Genomic DNA, 23293 nt, shown 5'->3' with positions numbered 1-23293 from the left:
CCATTATCGCTTCTTATCTTCTTGATCCTTAAGCCGAACTCATTTTGAGCTCGTCTCAAGAATCCCTTTAAGGTTTCTTAGGTATGAGATTTTTCCTGCAAAAAGAACACCCAAGTGAAGCGAGAATAGTCATCCATAATAACTAGACAGTACTTACTCCCGCCAATGCTTATGTAAGCAATCGGGCCGAAAAGATCCATGTGTAGGAGCTCGAGTGGCCTGTCAGTCGTCATGATGTTCTTGTGTGGATGATGAACACCAACTTGCTTCCCTGCCTGACATGCGCTACAAATCTTGTCTTTCTCAAAATGAACATTTGTTAGTCCCAAAATGTGTTCTCCCTTTAGAAGTTTGTCAAGATTCTTCATTCCAACATGTGCTAGTCGGCGATGCCAGAGCTAGCCCATGTTAGTCTTAGCAATTAAGCAAGTGTCGAGTTCAGCTCTATCAAAATCTACTAAGTATAGCTGACCCTCTAACACTCCCTTAAATGCTACTGAATCATCACTTCTTCTAAAGACAGTAACACCTATATCCGTAAAAAGACAGTTGTAACCCATTTTACATAATTGCGAAACTGAAAGCAAGTTGTAATCTAAAGAATCTACAAGAAAAACATTTGAAATGGAATGGTCAGGTGATATAGCAATTTTACCCAATCCTTTGACCAAACCTTGATTTCCATCCCCGAATGTGATCGCTCTTTGGGGATCTTGGTTTTTCTCATAGGAGGTGAACATTTTCTTCTCCCCTGTCATGTGGTTTGTGCACCCGCTGTAGATGATCCAACTTGAGCCCCCGGATGCATAAACCTACAAAACAAATTTAGTTCTTGATTTTAGGTACCCAAACGGTTTTGGGTCCTTTGACATTAGATACAAGAACTTTGGGTACCCAAACACAAGTCTTTGATCCCTTGTGTTTGCCCCCAACATACTTGGCAACTACCTTGCCGGATTTGTTAGTTGAAACATATGATGCATCAAGAGTTTTAAATGAAATGTTAGAATCATTTGATGCAATAGGAGTTCTCTTCTTATGCAATTTAGCATGGGTTGATTGCCTAGAGCTAGATGTCTCACCCTTATACATAAAAGCATGATTAGGGCCAGAGTGAGACTTCCTAGAGTGAATTCTCCTAATTTTATGCTCGGGATAACCGACAGGGTACAAAATGTAACCCTCGTTATCCTGAGGCATGGGAGCCTTGCCCTTAACAAAATTAGACAATCTTTTAGGAGGGGCATTAATTTTGACATTGTCCCCCTTTTGGAAGCCAATGCATCCTTGATGCCAGGGCGTCTCCCACTATAGAGCATGCTTCTAGCAAATTTAAAATTTTCATTTTCTAAGTCATGCTCATTAATTTTGGCATTAAGTTGAGCTATGTGATCATTTTGTTTCTTAATTAAAGCTAGGTGATCATGAATAACATCAACATTAATATCTCTACATCTAGTGCAAATGGAAACATGCTCAACAGTAGATGTAGAGGGTTTGCAAGATTTTAGTTCAACAATCTTAGCATGTAGAATGTCATTTTCACTTCTAAGATTGGAAATGTTAACGTTGCAAACATCTAAGTCTTTAGCCTTAGCAATTAATTTTTCATTCTCATTTCTAAGGCTAGCAAGAGAGACATTCAATTCTTTAATCTTAGCAAGTAAACTAACATTAGATGATGTCCAGTCCTTGATTATCTTCCTCATCACTAGAATCATCTTCATCACTAGAGGATGCATATTTAGTGGAGGATCTTGATTTTACCTTCGTCCTTTTGCCATCCTTTGCCATGAGGCACTTGTGGCCGACGTTGGGGAAGAGGAGTCCTTTGGTGACGGTGATGTTGGTGGCGTCCTCGTCAGAGGAGGAGTCGGAGGAGCTCTCGTCGGAGTTCCATTCGCGGCACACATGGGCATCGCCGCCCTTCTTCTTGTAGTATCTCTTATTTTCTCTCCTCTTTCCCTTCTTGTCATCGCTCCTGTCACTGTCACTTGATATTGGACATTTTGCAATAAAGTGATCGGGCTTACCACACTTGTAGCACACTTTCTTGGAGCGGGACTTGTAGTCCTTCCCTCTCCTTTGCTTGAGGATTTGGCGGAAGCTCTTGATGATGAGCGCCATTTCCTCGTTGTCGAGCTTGGAGGCGTCGATGGGGAGTCTACTTGATGTAGACTCTTCCTTCTTCTCCTCCGTCGCCTTGAATGCGACCAGTTGTGCTTCGGGCGTGGAGGGGCCGTCTTGCTCGATGATTTTCTTTGAGCCTTTGATCATCAATTCAAAGCTCACAAATTTTCCTATTACTTCCTCGAGAGACATTAGTGTGTATCTAGGATCACCACGTATTAATTGTACTTGCGTAGGGTTAAGAAAAACGAGTGATCTAAGAATAACCTTGACCATTTCATGGTCATCCCATTTTTTGCTCCCGAGGTTGCGCACTTGATTCACCAAGGTCTTGAGACGGTTGTACATCTCTTGTGGCTCCTCCCCTTGGCGAAGCCGAAAGCGACCAAGCTCCCCCTCGATCGTCTCCCGCTTGGTGATCTTGGTCACCTCGTCTCCTTCGTGCGCGGTCTTGAGTACGTCCCAAAACTCCTTGGCGCTCTTCAATCCTTGCACCTTGTTATACTCCTCTCGACTTAGAGAGGTGAGGAGTATAGTGGTGGCTTGGGAGTTGAAGTGCACGATTTGGGCCACCTCGTCCTTATCATAATCTTCATCCCCTACGGATGGTACCTGTACAACAAACTCAACAACATCCCATATGCTTTTGTGGAGTGAGGTTAGGTGATATCTCATCATATCACTCCACCTAGAATAATCTTCACCGTCAAACGTCGGTGGTTTGCCTAATGGGACAGAAAGTAATGGAGTATGCTTAGGAATGCGAGGATAGCGTAGGGTGATCTTACTATACTTCTTGCGCTCTTGGAGCTTAGAAGTGACGAACGCGGCGTCGGATCCGGATGTAGAGGGCGAGGAAGAGTCGGTCTCGTAGTAGACCACTTTCTTCATTTTCTTCTTCTTCTCGCCACTCTTGTGCGATCTAATGCGTGAAGGGGATCCATCCTTCTTCTTGTTGGCAGACTCCCTTGATGGAGCCTTCTCGTGGCTTGTAGTGGACTTCTCACCGCCGATCACCATCTTCTTGGCGTGATCTCCCGACATCACTTCGAGCGGTTAGGCTCTAATGAAGCATCGGGCTCTGATACCAATTGAAAGTCGCCTAGAGGGGGGTGAATAGGGCGAATCTGAAATTTATAAACTTAAGCACAACTACAAGCCGGGTTATCGTTAGAAATATGAACGAGTCCAAGAGAGAGGGCAAAAACAAATTCCAAGCAAATAAGGAGTGAGACACAAGGATTTGTTTTACCGAGGTTCGGTTCTTGCAAACCTACTCCCCGTTGAGGTGGTCACAAAGACCGGGTCTCTTTCAACCCTTTCCCTCTCTCAAACGGTCACTTAGACCGAGTGAGCTTCTCTTCTCAATCAAATGGGACACAAAGTCCCCGCAAGGACCACCACACAATTGGTGTCTCTTGCCTCGGTTACAATTGAGTTTATCACAAAAAAGAATGAGAAAAAGAAGCAATCCAAGCGCAAGAGCTCAAATAAACACAAGTCACTCTCTCACTAGTCACTATTTGATTTGGAATGATCTATGGACTTGGGAGAGGGTTTGATCTCTTTGGTGTGTCTTGTATTGAATGCTATAGCTCTTGTAAGGTGTGGGAAGTCAGAAAACTTGGATGCAATGAATGGTGGGTGGTTGGGGGTATTTATAGCCCCAACCACCAAACTAGCCGTTTGGTGAAGGCTGCTGTCGCATGGCGCACCGGACAGTCCGGTGCGCCTGCCATGTCACCAAACCGTTGGATTCTGTCGGGGACCATAATTAGGGGTACCCCCAAGACTCCTAATCTCAGCTGGTAAACCCCATCAGCACAAAGCTGCAAAGGCCTGATGGGGGCGATTCCGGTCAAGGCTCCGTCCACTCAAGGGACACGATCTCGTCTCGACCGAGCCCAGCCTCGGGCAGGGACAGTAGACCAAGGCAGATTCACGCCTCGCCCGAGGGTATCCTCAAGCAACGGGCGCACCTTCGACTCGCCCGAGGCCCAGCTCGGGCAGGCTTCGCGGAGAAGCAACTTTGGCCAGATCGTCACGCCAACCGACCGTATCGCAGGAGCAATCAATGCAAGGATCGCCTGACACCTTATCCTGACGCACGCTCCTCCGTCGATAAGGCCGTAGTGACCGCAGTCACTTCGCCACTCCATTGACTGACCTGACAGGAAAACAGCATCGCCTGCCCTGCTCCGACTGCTGTGCCACTCGCCAGAGTGAGGCCGACAATAGCTAAGTCCAGCCTTGGGCGCCATAGGAAGCTCCGCCTCGCCCGACCCCAGGGCTCGGACTCAACCTCGACCTCGGAAGACGGACTCCACCTCGCCCGACCCTAGGGCTCGGACTCAGCCTCGACTTCGGAAGACGGACTCCGCCTCGCCCGACCCCAGGGCTCGGACTCAACCTCAATGCCGGAAGACGGTCTCCGCCTCGCCCGACCTCAGGGCTCGAACTCAACCTCGACGCCGGAAGACGGTCTCCGCCTCGCCCGACCCCAGGGCTCAGACTCAACCTCGACCTCGAACGACGGTCTCCGCCTCGCCCGACCCCAGGGTTCGGACTCAACCTCGACCTCGGACGACGGTCTCTGCCTCGCCCGACCACAAGGCTCGGACTCAGCCTCAACTCTGGAAGACGGTCTCCGCCTCGCCCGACCTTAGGGCTCGGACTCAGCCTCGACCTCGGAGGAGCCACCACCTCGCCCGACCTCGGGCTCGGACCGACCACATCATAGGGGGGCCATCATTACCCTACCCCTAGCTAGCTCAGGCTACGGGGAACAAGACCGGTGTCCCATCTGGCTCGCCCCGGTAAAACATGTAATGATGGCACCCCGCGTGCTCCATGACGATGGCGGTTCTCAACCCCCTACGGAAGCAAGGAGACATCAGCAAGGCTCTGACAGCCCCGACAACTGTACTTCCACAGAGCTCAAGCGCTCCTCCGACAGCCACGACATCACATGAACAGGGCAGCAACACCTCTCCGACAGCCACGACGGCATGTACATAGGGCTCTGGCTCCCCTTTGCTAGACACGTTAGCACATTGCTACACCCCCCATTTGTACACCTGGGCCCTCTCCTTACATCTATAAAAGGAAGGTCCAGGGCTCTCGTACGAGAAGGTGGCCGCGCGGGAGAACGGGCTGGCAGACAGTCTCTCTCTCTCTCTCCCTCGCGAACGCTTGTAACCCCTACTGCAAGCGCATCCACCCTGGGCGCAAGACAACACGAGGCCACGGTTTCCCCTTACTGTTTTCCCCCCTTGTGTTCCATCTCGCGCCGATCCATCTGGGCTGGGACACGCATCAACAATTTACTCGTCGGTCCAGGGACCCCCCGAGGTCGAAACGCCGAAAGTTGGCGTGCCAGGTAGGGGCCTGCTGCGTGTTGACGAACAGCTTCCCGTCAAGCTCCAGATGGGTAGTCTCCAGCAACCTCTCCAGCCTGGGATGGTGCTCCGTTTCGGGAGCCTTGAGTTCATGTCCCTCGACGGCAGCTACGACATGATACTCCTTCCTCCGCCGCGCGACAACGACAATGGCGGCCATCAGCCCGCCTGTCAGCGGCGGAATCGACGACATCTTCCCCACGTGGCGGAAGAGCAACATCCGGGTTTGTCCCGTCACCTTCCCCGCCGACGGAGGAGGAGGCGGGGCAGGCATGGCCAAGCAGGAGGTGGCACTTCGTCGGCTGTCGAGCGAGTCGATGGCGCTAGCGCTCCAACGGGGGACACGTCGGGCGTTGACCTCGCGTCTGAGACAAAGACGAGCGCCGTTTCCCCGCAACACGCCAACCCCAAGCAGACGGACGACGCCAGCACGCTCGCAAAGGACTTGCTGGGTGTTAGCCTCGTACCTGAGATAACGGTGCAGTCCGTCCCCGACGCGACTTCGTCACCATCCGTCGTTCAAGAGGTACCGTCCGTTTCCCATCCTGTGCCTTTTAGATTTAGCTTCGACCCACCAAGCGACCCCGCTTCGGTGGATGCTTTCATAAAGGCATATCCGAACCTTCCGGGGTATCATATGCGGTCAACCTGGGACCGACTGACGGCCGTCTCGACCTACGGTCCCCTGGGTTCCGAGGAAGATGACGAGCCCGACTCTGGTTGGGATTTCTCCGGGCTCGATAACCCCAGTGCCATGCGGGACTTCATGACCGCATGTGACTACTGCCTCTCTGATTGCTCCGATAGTAGCCACAGCCTCGGCGACGAGGACTGTGGCCCAAGTCGCGAATGTTTCCACGTCGATCTAGGGGGTCTCGACGAAGGCAACCACCTTGGTATGCCGGAGGACGGCGATCCCCCTAGGCCTACGCCTCGCATTGACATCCTCCGGGAGCTAGCTGTGGTCCCAATCCCTGCAGGGGGTCAGGACGCACAGCTCGAGCAAATCCGCGAGATGCAGGCCAGGCTCGACGAGGAAGCAGGACAACTTGTGCAGCTCTGGCAGACTATCGGGCAGGAGGGGGCAGGCCGAGCACCAGCCGGAGAAGCGCGTCATCTAGCCCAGGACGTCCAGCACCGCATCGTCAATGATGCCAGGGCAAGGCTGCCCCCGGCTTCCAGTGGGGTCGGCCAGAACCTGGCTGCAGCAGCAATACTACTCCGAGCGATGCCGGAACCATCCACCACCGAGGGGCGGCGTATCTAGGGAGAGCTCAAGAATCTCCTGGAGGATGCCGCGGTCCGATGGGCCGAAAGCTCTACCTCCCGAAGGCAGGGGTACCCCCGGAGCATCGCGCCGCGACTTCCCGATTCATGCGGGAAGCCTCGGTCCACACCGGGCGCACGCGGAACACGGCACCTACGGCCCCGGGTCGCCTCGGCAACGAGCACCACCGCCGCGACCGTTGAGCCCACCTCGACGATAAGGTGCGCCGAGGTTACCACCCCAGGCGTGGGGGACGCTACGACAGCGGGGAGGATCGGAGCCCCTCGCCCGAACCACCCGGTCCGCAAGCCTTCAGCCGGGCCATACGACGGGCGCCGTTCCCGACCCAGTTCCGAACCTCGACTAGCATCACCAAGTACTCGGGGGAGACAAGGCTGGAACTGTGGCTCACGGACTACCGGCTGGCCTGCTAGCTGGGTGGAATGGACGATGACAATCTCATCATCCGCAACCTCCCCCTGTTCCTCTCTGACGTCGCCCGAGCCTGGCTGGAGCATCTGCCTCTTGCGCAGATCTCCAACTGGGATGACATGGTCAAAGCCTTCACCGGCAACTTCCAGGGCACATACGTGCGCCCTGGGAACTCCTGGGATCTCCGAAGCTGCCGCCAGCAGCCGGGAGAATCCCTCCGGGACTACATCCAGCGATTTTCGAAGCAGCGCACCGAGCTGCCCAACATCACCGACTCGGATGTCATCGGCGCGTTCCTCGCCGGCACCACTTGCTGCGACCTGGTGAGCAAGCTAGGTCGCAAGACTCCCACCAGGGTGAGCGAGCTGATGGACATCGCCACCAAGTTCGCCTCTGGTCAGGAGGCGGTCGAGGCCATCTTCCGGAAGGACAAGCAGCCTCAGGGGCGCCAACCGGAAGATGTCCCCGAGGCGTCCGCTCAGCGCGGCACCAAGAAGAAGGGCAAGAAGAAGTCGCAAGCGAAACGCGACGCCACCGACGCAGATCTTGTCGCCGCCGCTGAGCGCAGGAACCCTCGGAAGCCTCCCGGAGGCGCCAACTTGTTCGACAAGATGCTCAAGGAGTCGTGCCCCTATCATCAAGGTCCCGTCAAGCACACCCTTGAGGAGTGTGTCATGCTTCGGCGCTACTTCCACAAGGCCGGGCCCCCAGCGGAAGGTGGCACAGCCCACAACAACGACAAGAAGGAGGGCCACAAGGCAGAAGAGTTCCCCGAGGTCCACGACTGCTTCATGATCTACGGTGGGCAAGTGGCGAACGCCTCGGCTCGGCACCGCAAGCAAGAGCGTCGGGAGGTCTGCTCGGTGAAGGTGGCGGCGCCAGTCTACCTAGACTGGTCCGACAAGCCCATCACCTTCGACCAAGGCGACCACCCCGACCGCGTGCCGAGCCCGGGGAAGTACCCGCTCGTTGTCGATCTCGTCATCGGCAACGTCAGGCTTACCAAGGTCCTCATGGACGGAGGCAGCAGCCTCAACATCATCTACGCCAAGACCCTCGGGCTCCTGCAGATCGATCTGTCCTCGATCCGGGCCGGCGCGACGCCCTTTCACGGGATCATTCCCGGGAAACGCGTCCAACCCCTTGGGCAACTCGATCTGCCCGTCTGCTTCGGGACTCCCTCCAACTTCCAAAAGGAAACCCTCACGCTCGAGGTGGTCGGGTTCCGAGGAACCTACCACGCAGTGTTGGGGAGACCATGCTACACCAAGTTCATGGCCGTCCCCAACTACACCTACCACAAGCTCAAGATGTCGGGCCCCAACGGGGTCATCACCGTCGGCTCCACGTACCGACACGCGTACGAATGCGACGTGGAGTGCGTGGAATACGCCGAGGCCCTCGCCGAATCCGAGGCCCTCATCGTCGACCTGGAGAGCCTCTCCAAGGAGGTGCCAGATGCGAAGCGCCACGCTGGCAACTTCGAGCCAGCTAAGACGGTTAACTCCGTCCCCCTCGACCCCAGCAACGACGCCTCCAAGCAAGTTCGGATCGGCTCCGAGCTCGACCCCAAATAGGAAGCAGTGCTCGTCGACATTCTCCGCGCGAACGCCAAGGTTTTTGTGTGGAGTCCCTCGGACATGCCTGGCATACCGAGGGATGTCGCCGAGCACTCGCTGGATATCCGAGCTGGAGCCCGACCCGTGAAGCAGCCTCTGCGCCGATTCAACGAAGAAAAGCGTAGAGCCATAGGCGAGGAGATCCACAAGCTGATGGCTGCAGGGTTCATCAAAGAGGTGTTCCATCCCAAATGGCTAGCCAACCCTGTGCTTGTGAGAAAGAAAGGCGGGAAATGGCGGATGTGTGTAGACTACACTGGTCTAAACAAAGCATGTCCGAAAGTTCCCTACCCTCTGCCTCGCATCGATCAAATCGTGGATTCCACTGCTGGGTGCGAAACCCTGTCTTTCCTCGATGCCTACTCAGGGTATCACCAAATCAGGATGAAAGAGTCCGACCAGCTCGCGACTTCTTTCATCACACCCTTTGGCATCTACTGCTACATTACTATGCCATTCGGTTTGAGGAATGCGGGTGCGACATACCAAAGGTGCATGAACCACGTGTTCGGAGAGCACATTGGTCGAACGGTCAAGGCTTACGTCGAAGACATCGTAGTCAAGACGAGGAAAGCCTCCGACCTCCTCTCAGACCTTGAAATGACATTCGAGTGTCTCAAGGCGAAAGGCGTAAAACTCAATCCCGAGAAGTGTGTCTTCGGAGTCCCCCGAGGCATGCTCTTAGGGTTCATCATCTCCGAGCGGGGCATCGAGGCCAACCCGGAGAAAATCGCGGCCATCACCAACATGGGCCCCATCAAGGACTTGAAAGGAGTACAGAGGGTCATGGGATACCTTGCGGCTCTGAGCCGCTTCATCTCGCGCCTCGGCGAAAGAGGCCTACCTCTGTACCGCCTCTTAAGGAAGACCGAGCGCTTCACTTGGACCCCCGAGGCCGAGGAAGCCCTCGGGAACCTAAAGGCGCTCCTTACAAGCGCACCCATCTTGGTGCCCCCCACTGCCGGAGAAGCGCTCTTGATCTTTGTCGCCGCTACCACTCAGGTGGTCAGCACCGCGATCGTGGTCGAGAGACGAGAAGAGGGGCACGCATTGCCCGTCTAGAGGTCAGTCTACTTCATCAGTGAGGTACTGTCCGAGACCAAGATCCGCTACCCGCAAATTCAGAAGCTACTATACGCGGCAATTCTGACGCGGCGAAAGTTGCGACACTACTTCGAGTCTCATCCGGTGACTGTGGTGTCATCCTTCCCCCTGGGGGAGATCATCCAGTGCCGAGAGGCCTCGGGTAGGATTGCAAAGTGGGCGGTGGAGATCATGGGCGAGACAATCTCGTTCGCCCCTCGGAAGGCGATCAAGTCCCAAGTCCTGGCAGACTTTGTGGCTGAATGGGTCGACACCCAGCTTCCAGCAGCTCCGATCCAACCGGAACTCTGGACCATGTTTTTCGGCAGGTCGTTGATGAAAACAGGAGCGGGCCCGGGCCTGCTCTTCATCTCACCCCTCGGGAAGCACCTCCGCTACATGTTGCGCCTCCATTTCCCAGCGTCCAACAACGTGGCCGAGTACGAGGCTCTGGTTAACGGGTTGCGCATCGCCATCGAGCTAGGGGTCCGGCGCCTCGACGCTTAGGGCGACTCGCATCTTGTCATCGACCAAGTCATGAAGAACTCCCATTGCCGCGACCCAAAGATGGAAGCCTACTGCGATGAGGTTCAGCGCCTGGAGGACAAGTTCTACGAACTCGAGCTCAACCACATCGCCCGACGATACAACGAGACTGCGGACGAGCTGGCTAAGATAGCCTCGGGGCGGACAACGGTTCCTCCGGATGTCTTCTCCCGAAACCTACATCAACCCTCAGTCAAGACCGACGACACGCCCGAGCCCGAGAAGGCCTCGGTTCAGCCCGAGGCACCCTCAGCTCAGCCCGAGGCACCCTCGGCTGAGCCCGAGGCACCCTCGGCCCTTGAGGGTGAGGCACCGCGCGTCGAGGAAGAGCGGAATGGGGTCACGCCTAATCGAAACTGGCAGATCCCGTACCTGCAATATCTCCACCGAGGGGAGCTACCCCTCGACAGAGCTGAAGCTCGGCGACTGGCGTGGCGCGCCAAGTCATTCGTCTTGCTGGGTGACGGGAAGGAGCTCTACCACCGCAGCCCCTCAGGCATCCTCCAGCGATGCATATCCATCGCTGAAGGTCATGAGTTATTACAAGAAATACACTCGGGGGCTTGCGGTCATCACGCAGCGCCTCGAGTCCTTGTTGGAAATGCCTTCCGACAGGGTTTCTACTGGCCAACCGCGGTGGCTGACGCCACTAGGATTTTACGCACCTGCCAAGGGTGTCAATTCTACGCAAAGCAGACCCACCTGCCCGCTCAGGCTCTGCAAACAATACCCATCACCTGGCCGTTTGCTGTGTGGGGTCTGGACCTCGTCGGTCCCTTGCAGAAGGCACCCGGGGTCTACACGCACCTGCTGGTCGCCATCGACAAATTCTCCAAGTGGATCGAGGTCAGACCCCTAAACAGCATCAGGTCCGAACAGGCAGGTGGCATTCTTCACCAACATCATCCATCGCTTCGGGATCCCGAACTCCATCATCACCGACAACGGCACCCAATTCACTGGCAGAAAGTTCCTGGACTTCTGCGAGGACCACCACATCCGGGTGGACTGGGCCGCCGTAGTTCACCCCATGACGAATGGGCAGGTAGAGCGTGCCAACGGCATGATTCTGCAAGGACTCAAGCCACGGATCTACAACGACCTCAACAAATTTGGCAGGCGATAGATGAAGGAACTCCCCTCGGTGGTCTGGAGTCTGAGAACGACGCCAAGCCGAGCCACGGGCTTCACGCCGTTCTTTCTAGTCTATGGGGCCGAGGCTATCTTGCCCACAGACTTAGAATACGGATCCCCGAGGACGAGGGCGTACGACGACCGAAGCAACTGGACCAACCGAGAAGACTCACTGGACCAGCTGGAAGAGGCTCGGGACATGGCCTTACTACACTCGGCAAGGTATCAGCAGTCCCTGTGACGCTACCACGCCCGAGGGGTTCGGTCCCGAGACCTCCAAGTGGGTGACTTGGTGCTTCGGCTACGACAAGACGCCCGAGGGCGCCACAAGCTCACGCCTCCCTGGGAAGGGCCATTCATCGTTGCCAAGATTTTGAAGCCCGGAACATACAAGCTGGCCAACAGTCAAAGGCGAGGTCTACAGCAATGCTTGGAACATCCGACAGCTACATCGCTTCTACCCTTAAGATGTTTTCAAGTCGTTCATATACCTCGTTTACATACACAAATAAAGTCTAACCATCAAGGAAGGGTCAGTCTTGCCTCGGCAAAGCCCGACCCTCCCTCGGGGGCTAGAAGGGGCGAACCCCCTCCGCGTCAAAATTTTCCTCAGAAAAAATGTTTCTGCCAGAACATCTTTCGTGCTTTTCGACTATTTCGATAGTGGGATCCTGAAAACGACGGAGTACACGTAAGCAGGCATGGCCGACCGAGCCGAGGGACTCCTACGCCTCCGGGATACGGATACCTCACTCATCACCTCCTGCGATAAGTAACTCACGCTCGGATAAGCGGTTCCACCGGCCGAACAAGTCTTAACGCTCGAAAGCTTTTCTGCCGAAACGATTTTTTGTGCCTTCTCGACTATATCGATAACAGAATCCTACGGACGAGTAAGAGTACACGTAAGCGGCAAGGCCGACCGAGCCGAGGGACTCCTACGCCTCCGGGATACGGATACCTCATTCATCACCTTCCGTGAAAAGTAACTCTCGCTCAGATAAACGATTCTGTTACCGACGAACAAGTCCTGATACTCGAAACGAAGGGAAAAGAAATGCAGCTTTACAACATGATGACGGTAAGTTTGGGCCTCGGCGGCCGCAGAAAACATATGCACACTACAGATAAACTGTTCCTGCAGGTTCAGACATCAATAGGGGAGCAACAGCACCCTCGGCATCGACTCCACCTTCGGCGGAGTCCGACCCAGCCTCGGACGGCGACACGGTCGAAGGATCTCCACCTCGAAGAAAGATGTCAGCACCGCGCCTGGGCCATCGTCATCGGGGTCTCCTCCAGGAACCCGGCCCGAGCAGACGGCTCGACCGGCCGCTCCGTAGCCTCAGCCAGCTGTCCCCCGAGGACATCAGCCCGGCTCATGGCCTCAGCAGCCCGACTCCAGGGTTGGTTCCACCAGTGGACGACCTGGCCGAGTTCCAGCTGCCGCTGCTACGCCTCCTTGGCCTGGGAAGTCACCTGCTCCTGGGCCGACGAAGTCTTCTTTTTCGAGCCGACTCCGCCTCTGTCCATGCTGACATCGCTGCCCCCGGCTCCGGCTCATCGCAGAACGGCCGAGGGTTCCTTTAACTGAGCAAGAGAAGCCTCGGGCGGCAAGACCGACCGAGTCGAGGGACTCCTACGCCTCCGGGATACGGATACCTCACTCATTACCTTCCGCACGAGGCAACTCACACTTGGTTAAGTGGTTCGGCTAGCCGACAGGCGAGTCCTAGTGCTCGAAATGAGGAAAAAACATGGCTTTACGCCCAAATACACACATGTTCAGGCCCAGACAGCCACAATGAACAGACACCGGCACTCAAGGTGCCATTACAAACGGAACTCCGGTTCTACTCCCGCGGGTATGAACAACCTCCACATCGGAGAACCTGCGGGACGACAAACTCCGGGTGACTTGCCGGCGACCTCTGCAGCAGCAGCGACGGACCCAAGACGGACGCAACCGTTGGAAGGCTTTTGTTTGCGTCCCCTCGCAGGGAACGAGAACCAGATATTAAAGCCAAAGAGCCAGAGGTTGGTCCGCGGGTGGCGCTGACGGTCTCATCGGCGGAGAAGCTTTCTCCAGCTGCCACCACCTCAGCACCGACGATGACGTCCACCTGCCCACCAACACCGCACCAGCGGGCACCGGGCGCCCCAAAGCGCACCGGCAGGTCCTCACTCCCGTCCTCGCCACGAAAACGAGAATGGGACCGTCCCAGAACACGAGTACCGCCCTCACGGCGTACGACGTGTTGGGAGACCCCCCCGGTGCGGCTGGCCACCGTCGCCCGGACAAAAGACGGAATGTTGCACCCTGGACTGGATAGCAACAGTTCGCCTTCCCCGGCATGGCTGGAGGGCGCCTCCTCCGCAGAGCTGGAGGATGGTTTCCACCCCCAGAAGCTGGAGGAAGAAACGGGACGCCGACCCACGCGAAGGCAGGCCCCGGCTCAGCCTGACCTCCGCCCCAGCAAGGATGACGAAGATCCTTGAAGCTGAGGGCGGGGCAGAGGTCGCAGCCCGGCTTGCTTCTCCCCACCATCAAACTGGTGGTCACCGTCCTGGGTGACCATCGGCAAGGGGATGCAGCTGGGCTGCCTGATGAAAATCCTTGAAGCCGAGCGATGGCTGAAAGGTACCAACTTCCGCGAAGTTGCGTTCCTCCAACGACAGCAAGACGAAAGCAACGCGAGCGCTTCCCATCCGGGGGCTCGGAAGGTGGAAGGACGCGATGCATGAGGGGAGTGCGGAGGCATGGCTGCCATCCAAGGGGGTCGCCCCCTTTTTAAAGGCGACTCTCCCCACTTGCGTCCTCAGCCACCGCGGGCTGAGTCTTCACCAACACGCTCCAAGGTCCTCCCCCTGCGACACGGGGGCTGGGTCCCGCGCGTCATGCAAACTGGCCCAGGGCAGAAGAAGCCAAACCGTCGCGCGCAGAGCGCGTAACTGCCCAGCGGTTACAAGCACTCCTCCACTTTCGCCCAGACCAGCGGGTGAAAGGGCGGACCGCCATGCAGGCGGCATGCAACCGCACCAAGGGGGCGCACCCTTTCGACTTCGACGCGTCCATCATGGAGGCCCAGGCCCACACGTCATGTAGCCGGCACGTCGATCACTACGTGCGAGAAACTGCACCGCCACTTGCGCCAGTATCGCGCCTTCTCGACTGCGGAACCGGAGCCACGACTCGAGGCGACCCTGCGCATGGCCCAACAGTGCCAGCCGAGCACATCGGTCACGGGTCAGTCAGCCGCGGGAGAAGGCGCGACGGTCGATATGGCCAGAAGTGGGCCGATAGTAATGGCGGCAGCAGGCGAGCGGAAGCGGCGATCAAATCGACTGCAGGCTCACGTCCCCTCCTGGAGCAGCAGGAGAGCCCTCTCCCACGGCGTGAAGACGACGCGTCCGTGTTCCGTTCCTCGAACGGCTCGCGCACGCACAACGGCTGCCTCACCAACTACTCGTCCCGTCGCATTAACTCTGTGGCAGGGCAGGCGACACCTTTGGCAGGCGAAGCAGGCGACGCTTCACCTCCGCCATAATGACCGCGTCAAAAAAGGTGCGCCACGACGTTCAATTTCGTATCCTTTTCTCTCTCTTGCTATAGGGACCGGGAAAGGGGATACTCCGAAAGGGATCCTTCTTCGCGAAGGAAGCGGGCCCCGAGCCCTCCTACTGATCAGAGGTTCGAAGGCTGGCCCCTCGGAAGGGTTCGACAGCTGCCTCAGAGCACTCGGGCTCCACGCCTACTACTGGTCAAAGGTTCGAAGGCTGGCCCCTCGAAAGGGTTCAACAGCCGCCTCAGGCCACTCGGGCTCCGCGCCCACTACTGATCAGGGGTTCGTAGGCTGGCCCCCGAAGGGTTCGACAGCCGCCCCAGAGCACGCAGAGCGAGGGATGACTCTGGGTACGTCCGATAGATGGCCGAGGCTCGTGCTACGCTCCCGAGGTACCCTAGGACATTTCCGAGACCAGCAGGAGCGATTCTGTAACGGAATCCCACCAGAGGGAGGCATCGAGCCCTCGGACCCTATCAAACGGGACCGGGTCCGGCAAATCACCTGCAGGTACTTTTGGAGCGCGCCTCTGGGCCACCAGCCGACCCTTATCGAACGGGGCACGGGCGTCCACTCGGATCACCTGTTAGCAACTCACATGAGACACCATGTTCGATGCCCTCCGAGGGCAACATGGCGCTTTCCCCCCCTCCTCCTTGCAGAAAGGCGACGCAGGGGCGTATGAAAAAAGCTGAGTCAGTCCTTGACCGTCCTCTCGCTCTGTGCGGAGGCTCGGGGGCTGCTCTCGCAAGCCCGGCTCCGGCCAAACCGTTGACAGCATCAACATACCAGCCCAAGAACTCGGAACCTGACTATGCACCCGGGCTACGACCAGTTCGCATGAGAGAACAACCAGACCGGCCGAGGCATCACGAAAGGCATTAAGACCTCGAAGGAGTCAAACCACTCCTCCGAGGCCTCGGGGGCTACACCCAGCGGGTGCGCTCGCGCGCACCCACCGGAACGAAATGCAACCGAGAAAGGCCGGTCCCCTTGCAAAAAAGTGCGACAAAAGCCTCCAAGCGAGTACTAACACTCCCTTCGAGGCTCGGGGGCTACTGTCGGGGACCATAATTAGGGGTACCCCCAAGACTCCTAATCTCAGCTGGTAAACCCCATCAGCACAAAGCTGCAAAGGCCTGATGGGGGCGATTCCGGTCAAGGCTCCGTCCACTCAAGGGACACGATCTCGTCTCGACTGAGCCTAGCCTCGGGCAGGGACAGTAGACCAAGGCAGATTCACGCCTCGCTCGAGGGTCTCCTCAAGCAACGGGCACACCTTCGACTCGCCCGAGGCCCAGCTCGGGCAGGCTTCGCGGAGAAGCAACCTTGGCCAGATCGTCAAGCCAACCGACCGTATCGCAGGAGCAATCAATGCAAGGATCGCCTGACACCTTATCCTGACGCACGCTCCTCCGTCGATAAGGCCGTAGTGACCGCAGTCACTTCGCCGCTCCATTGACTGACCTGACAGGAAAACAGCATCGCCTGCCCTGCTCCGACTGCTGTGCCACTCGCCAGAGTGAGGCCGACAATAGCTAAGTCCAGCCTTGGGCGCCATAGGAAGCTCCGCCTCGCCCGACCCCAGGGCTCGGACTCAACCTCGACCTCGGAAGACGGGCTCCGCCTCGCCCGACCCTAGGGCTCAGACTCAGCCTCGACTTCGGAAGACGGACTCCACCTCGCCCGACCCCAGGGCTCGGACTCAACCTCAACGCCGGAAGACGGTCTTCGCCTCGCCCGACCTCAGGGCTCGGACTCAACCTCGACGCCGGAAGACGGTCTCCGCCTCACCCGACCCCAGGGCTCAGACTCAACCTCGACCTCGGACGACGGTCTCCGCCTCGCCCGACCCCAGGGTTCGGACTCAACCTCGACCTCGGACGACGGTCTCTGCCTTGCCCGACCACAAGGCTCGGACTCAGCCTCAACTCTGGAAGACGGTCTCCGCCTCGCCCGACCTTAGGGCTCGGACTCAGCCTCGACCTCGGAGGAGCCACCACCTCGCCCGACCTCGGGCTCGGACCGACCACATCACAGGGGGGCCATCATTACCCTACCCCTAGCTAGCTTAGGCTACGGGGAACAAGACCGGCGTCCCATCTGGCTCGCCCCGGTAAAACAGGTAATGATGGCACCCCGCGTGCTCCATGACGACGGCGGTTCTCAACCCCCTACGGAAGCAAGGAGACATCAGCAAGGCTCTGACAGCCCCGACAGCTGTACTTCCACAGGGCTCAAGCGCACCTCCGACGGCCACGACATCACATGAACAGGGAAGCAACACCTCTCCGACAGCCACGACGGCATGTACATAGGGCTATGGCTCCCCTTTGCTAGACACGTTAGCACATTGCTACACCCCCCATTTGTACACCTGGGCCCTCTCCTTACATCTATAAAAGGAGGGTCCAGGGCTCTCGTACGAGAAGGTGGCCGCGTGGGAGAACGGGCTGGCGGACAGTCTCTCTCTCTCCCTCGTGAACGCTTGTAACCCCCTACTGCAAGCGCATCCGCGCTGGGCGCAGGACAACACGAGGCCGCGGTTTCCCCTTACTGTTTTCCCCCCTTGTGTTCCGTCTCGCGCCGACCCATCTGGGCTGGGACACGCAGCGACAATTTACTCGTCGGTCCAGGGACCCCCCGGGGTCGAAACGCCGACAGATTCTGACCGTTGGAGCTTCTGTCTTCTGGGCCACCGGACAGTCCGGTGGTGCACCGGATAGGCACTGTTCAGTGTCCGGTGCGCCATCTGGCTCTGCTCTGACTCTGGCGCGCACTGTAGCGCATTTAATGCCTTCTGCAGACGACTGTTGGCGTGAAGTTGCCGTTGCTCCGCTGGCACACCGGACACTGTCCGGTGCTACACCGGACAGTCCGGTGAATTATAGCGGAGCGACCTCCATAATTACCGAAGGTGAGTAGTTCGAAGTTGGAGTCCCTAGTGCACCGGACACTGTCCGGTGGCACACCGGACAGTCCGGTGCGCCAGACCAGGGCACACTTCGGCTGACTTCAGCTCTCTATTTTTGAATCCTTTCTCGGTCTTTTTATTGGTTTGTTGTGAACCTTTGGCACCTGTAGAACTCATAATTTAGAGCAAACTAGTTAGTCCAATTATTTATGTTGGGCAATTCAACCACCAAAATCAATTTAGGAAAAGGTGTAAGCCTATTTCCCTTTCATTCTCTATGTCATCAAGATCAACTTGCTCTCTTGGAGAGCCATTAGTCTCATCAAATACAACGTCGCTAGAGACTTCAACCAAACCCTATGATTTAATGAAGACTCTATACGCCTTTGTATTTGAGTCATACCCTAGTAAAAACTCTTCTACTGCCTTGGGAGCATATTTGGAATGTCTACCTTTCTTCACCAGAATGTAACATTTGCTCCCAAATACACGAAAGTAAGAAACGTTGGGTTTGTTACCGGTAAGGAGTTCATACGAGGTCTTCTTGAGAAGGCGATGTAGGTAGAGCCAGTTTATGGCTTGGCAAGCTGTGTTCACAGCTTCCGACCAAAACTGCTCGGGCGTCTTAAATTCTCCAAGCATCGTTCTCGCCATGTCGATAAGCGTCATGTTCTTCCTCTCTACTACACTGTTTTGTTGTGGTGTGTAGGGAGCGGAGAACTCGTGCTTGACGCCTTCTTCCTCAAGATACTCCTCCACTTGCAGATTCTTGAACTCGGACCCGTTGTCGCTTCTTATCTTTTTCACCTTGAGCTCAAATTCGTTTTGAGGCCTCCTTAGAAAGCGCTTTAGGGTCCCTTGGGTTTTTAATTTATCCTGCAAAAAGAACACCCAAGTGAAGCGGGAAAAATCATCAACAATTACAAGACCATACTTACTTGCCCCGATGCTAAGGTAGGCAACGGGTCCGAAGAGGTCCATGTGAAGAAGCTCCAGTGGTCTTGATGTTGTCGTCACATTCTTGCTGTGATGAGTGCTTCCCACCTGTTTCCCTGCCTGACAAGCTGCACAAGGTCTATCTTTCTCGAAACAAACATTGGTTAGTCCTAACACATGTTGTCCCTTTAGAAGTTTATGAAGGTTCTTCATCCCAACATGTGCTAGACGGTGATGCCACAGCCAGCCCATACTAGTCTTAGCTATTAAGCATGCATCTAGATCAGCCTCCTCTTTTGAAAAATCAACTAAGTAGAGTCCGTCTAATACACCCTTAAATGCTAATGAACCATCACTCCCTCTAAAGACAGATACATCAACATTTGTAAAAAGACAATTGTAACCCATGTGACACAATTGACTTACAGACAGAAGGTTGTAACCAAGCGACTCTACTAGAAATACATTTGATATGGAGTGCTCGTTGGTGATGGCTATCTTTCCCAAACCCTTGACCTTGCCTTGATTCCCATCTCCAAAGATAATCGTATCCTGGGAATCCTTGTTCTTGACGTAGGAGGTGAACATCTTCTTCTCCCCCATCATGTGGTTTGTGCATCCACTATCGATTATCCAGCTTGATCCCCCGGATGCATAAACCTGCAAGGAATTTAAGCTTGGGTTTTAGGTACCCAACTCTTGTTGGGTCCTACAAGGTTAGTCACAATAGTTTTTGGAACCCATATGCAGGTTTTGTCTCCCTTGCATTTGGATCCCAATTTTCTAGCCACTACTTTTGCATTCTTACATGAAAGAACAAAAGAAGTGTTGCAAGCATGGAAAACAGTAGTAGATTCATTGCACATTTTCCTAGGCACATGATGCACAACATGATTTCTCCTAGTCCTACTTCTACCGTGAACAAAAGTAGAACTAGAGACAAACATAGCATGTGAATCAAAAGCATCATGATCATAACTCCTATTATAACTGGAATGACTAGCAATTTTCCTATTATATATAAAAGCATGATTCCTTTGAGTACTACTAGCCATAGGGGCCTTCCCTTTCTCCTTGGTGAGAATGGGAGCCTTTTGGCTTGTTAAGTTCTTGGTTTCCCTTCGAAAACCAAGTCCATCCTTAATTGAGGGGTGTCTACCAACAGTGTGGGCATCCCTAGCAAACTTTAATTTATCAAAATCATTTTTGCAAGTCTTAAGTTGAGCATTAAGACTTGCCACTTCATCATTCAATTTAGTAATAGCAATAAGATGTTCATCACAAGCATTAACATCAAAGTCCTTGCATCTATTGCAAATAACTACATGTTCTACACAAGATCTAGTTGCATTTGCCTCCTCTAGCTTAGCATTTAATTCATCATTTAAATTCTTTAAACTAGAGACAGATTCATGGCATGCGGACAACTCAGAGGATATCATTTCATTTCTTTTAATTTATAGAGCAAGAGATTTTTTAACACTAACAAATTTATCATGTTCTTCATACAAAATATCCTCTTGCTTTTCTAAAATTCTATCCTTTTCATTTAGAGCATCAATTAATTTATTAATTTTCTCTACTTTGGCTCTATCTAAACCCTTAAATAAACTAGAGTAATCTACTTCATCATCGGAAGAATCATCATCGCTAGAAGTAGTGTACTTAGGGGTATCTTGAACATGTACCTTCTTATCCTTAGCCATGAGGCAAGTGTGGCGTTCGTTGGGGAAGAGCGATGACTTGTCGAAAGCCGAGGCCGCGAGTCCCTCATCGTCGAAGTCGGATGAGGAGCAGTCGGAATCCCATTCTTTTCCAAGATGAGCCTCGCCTTTCGCCTTCCTATAGCTTTTCTTCTTCTCCTTCTTCCCATGTCTTTCTTGTCCCTAGTCATTTTCATTATCGGGACATTGTGCAATAAAATGGCCAATCTTACCGCATTTGAAGCAGGAGCGCTTTCCCCTTGTTTTATTATTGTTGGGGTACTCCTTGCGTCCTTTAAGTGTGGTCTTGAAGCGCTTGATGATAAGCGCATCTCATCTTTGTTGAGGCCGGCAGCCTCCACTTGAGCTACCTTGCTTGGTAGTGACTCCTTGCTGCTAGTTGCCTTGAGCGCAATGGGTTGCGGCTCATAGACAGGCAGAGGGTCGTTTAAGGCGTCATCTACATACATTGCCTCCTTAACCATCATGCACCCGCTTACAAATTTTCCGAGTATCTCATCGAGCGTCATCTTTGTGTACCTAGGATTTTCACGGATAAGATTCACAAGATGGGGGTCAATAACTGTAAAGGACCTGAACATGAGTCGGACGACGTCGTGGTCCGTCCATCTTGTGCTTCCATAGCTTCTAATCTTGTTGACCAGGGTCTTGAGCCTGTTGTAGGTTTGTGTTGGCTCTTCTCCCCTGATCATGCCAAATCTTCCCAGCTCACCTTCCACCAACTCCATTTTGGTGATCATTGTAGCATCATTTCTCTCATGTGAGATCTTGAGGGTGTCCCAAATTTGCTTGGCGTTGTCCAAGCCACTTACTTTATTGTATTCATCCCTGCAGAGCAAAGCTAACAAGACAGTAGTAGCTTGGGCATTCTTATGAATTTGTTTATTAATGAATACAGGGTTATCAGTGCTATCAAAATGCATCCCATTCTCTACAATTTCCCAAATACTAGGATGGAGTGAAAATAGATGACTACGCATTTTATGACTCCGAAATGAATAGTCTTCTCCATCAAAGTGAGGAGGTTTTCCAAGAGGAATTGATAGTAAATGTGCATTTGTATTATATGGCATACGAGAAAAGTCAAAAGAGTAGTTCTGATTAACCGTTTTCTTTTTCGATGAAGAGTCGTCGTCATCGTCGTCTCTTGGTGAAGATGAAGAGGCATCACTGTCGTAGTAGATGATTTTCTTGATGCACCTCTTCTTCTTCCCATCCCTCTTCTTGTGACTTGAGCCTGAGTCGGTAGGCTTGTCGTCTCTTGGCTCATTAAGGAGGGACTCTTTCTCCTTGTCGTTAATCACCATCCCCTTACCCTTAGGATCCATCTCTTCGAGCGGTTAGTTACTTAAGTGAAGAGTACGGCTCTGATACCAATTGAGACCACCTAGAGGGGGGAGTGAATAGGTGATCCTATAAAATCAAACACTAAATAGCCACAAAACTTAGTTATGAAAGAGTTAGTGCGACTAAGTAACTTTGAGGCGAGTTCTTGTGAATAAAACAATCACAGAGAAAGCAACACAAGAGACACGCGATTTTATCCCGTGGTTTGGCCAAGTAACACTTGCCTACTTCCACGTTGTGGCGTCCCAATGGACGAGGGTTGCACTCAACCCCTTTCAAGTGATCCAATGATCAACTTGAATACCACGACTTTCTTCCTTATAGTCTTCTTCCCGTTTGCGAGGAATCTCCACAAGTTGGAGCCTCTTGCCCTTATAATATTGATCACAAATAACGCACAAGAGTAAGGTTGGGAAGAGCAACACACACAAGACTCAAATACGCAGCACAACCACGCACACAAGTCACGACTTGAGCTTGAAACACAACACACTGAGTTCACAACTCAAATGGAGCTCAAATCACTAACACAGGGAATCGAATGCGTGAAGTTGGAGTCTTGGAGTCTTAGGATGCTTAGTGAATGCTTGAGTGACTCCTCCATGCGCCTAGGGGTCCCTTTTATAGCCCCAAGGCAGCTAGGAGTCGTTGAAGACAAACTTGGAAGGCCATTGTCACATCCAGTAGATGGTCCTGTAGATGGTCTGATGCTTGATCTCCTTCCAAATTTGGCATATCCGACCGTTGCTCCTCTGGGATGATTGGCGCACCGGACACTGTCCGGTGCACCAACCGACCGTTGGAGCAGTCCAGGTGTCGCGCGAAGATTGCGCGGCCGACCGTTGGCGCTGGCGACCGTTGGCTCACCGGACAGTCCGGTGCACCACCAGACATTCCGGTGAATTATAGCCATGTCACCCCTTTGCTTTTCCCGAGGGCGACGGGTTCGTCGCGGATGACTCACCGGACAGTCCGGTGCACCAACGGTCAGTCCGACGATTTTTAGTCGGACGCCGTCGTCAAGTCCCGAGAGCGACCATTTTGCCGGAGACCAGCCTGGCGCACCGAACACTGTCCGGTGCACCACCGGACAGTCCGGTGTGCCAGGCCGAGCTGGACTTCGGCTGCACACAGCCAAGTCTTTTGCAATTCGCTTCTTTTCTTCTCTGCCCTGTTTCTAACACTTAGACAAATACATTA

This window comes from Zea mays, chromosome 8, assembly GCF_902167145.1.
Source record: "Zea mays cultivar B73 chromosome 8, Zm-B73-REFERENCE-NAM-5.0, whole genome shotgun sequence".
NCBI lineage: Eukaryota > Viridiplantae > Streptophyta > Magnoliopsida > Poales > Poaceae > Zea > Zea mays.
This window is presented reverse-complemented; position numbering follows the sequence as displayed.